Here is a 1,146-nt window from a genome sequence, read left to right as displayed (position 1 = left end):
TGTCCAATAAGATGATGATTAAAAATTATATATAAATTGAATGAAAGAAAATTCTAGAAATAATTTCCAGAAAATCTTTAAAAAAAAATAAACGAACGTTTACGTTTTCGAATTTATTCGAATCAATTTTTTTTTGTTTTTTCCGATTGATGAACAACAATGGAAAAGGAAGCCCTTTTTATTTAAAAAAAAAAATCATTTTCAATGATTTAGTTTCATGTTTCTCCCTTTTTTGCTGGAACGATTCCAGCCGTTATGATCCTCTCTAAATCATATAAATGTCCACGAAAAACCAGGGAATTATGTCGTCTCAACCATAACCAAGAGTTAATTAGCTTATCTGGGGAGAAAAAAAAAAAAAAAAACCCGTGTTTACACACGATGGCCGAACCTTTTTTTTGTTCATTTATTATCTAAAAATCATATTTAAAATCAGGTTTTTCTTTTTCTCCCCCATTCCCCTTCCTCCTCCCACCTCCCCACGCCTGATGGACGTTTACACTCTTGAAAAAAAAAAAAATGGCAGAATTCCCTTTTTTTCATAAAAAAAAAAACGGTTTTTAATGCCAAATATTTCCAATGATGGAAAAAAAAAAACTTGTCGGAAAAGTTTGAAAAAGTTATAAAAAAAAGGGGGAAAATTATTTAAGGAAACAATCGAATGGTAAATTATTCTCATCAAAGTGGTTTTTGTGGTTCTTTTTTAGTGGTGGTTTTTATTCTTCTTTTCCTTCTTCTTTTTTCGTAAAATGGAAAATCAATTTTAATGAAAAGGAAAAGTAAAAGTAAAAAAAAAATTTTTTCCTTTTTTTTTTATCATTTGTGAAAGAAAAATTTATTGCGTAAAATTAAATAAAGAAAATCTCATGCCAAATTTAAACACAATAGGGAAAAAATCGGTTTTTTACTCCTGCTTTTAAAAAAATTTTCCGAAAAAAAGAATAGTTTTTCCGAAGTTTTTTTTTTGCAGAGCATAAAAAATCCTGAGAGAATGTGTGTGTGTGTGTGTGTGTGTGTGTGTGTGCGTGTGCGTGAACATTTTTCAAACTATATAAATATTTTATACTAATTAATTTTTTTTCTTTTCTTTTCTTTTTTTCTTGTTATTCAATTTTATTAATAGCAAATAACACGAGTTATTAAAAA

The sequence above is a fragment of the Pediculus humanus genome, genomic scaffold, assembly GCF_000006295.1.
Source record: "Pediculus humanus corporis 1103172108177 genomic scaffold, whole genome shotgun sequence".
Classification (NCBI taxonomy): domain Eukaryota; kingdom Metazoa; phylum Arthropoda; class Insecta; order Psocodea; family Pediculidae; genus Pediculus; species Pediculus humanus.
This window is presented reverse-complemented; position numbering follows the sequence as displayed.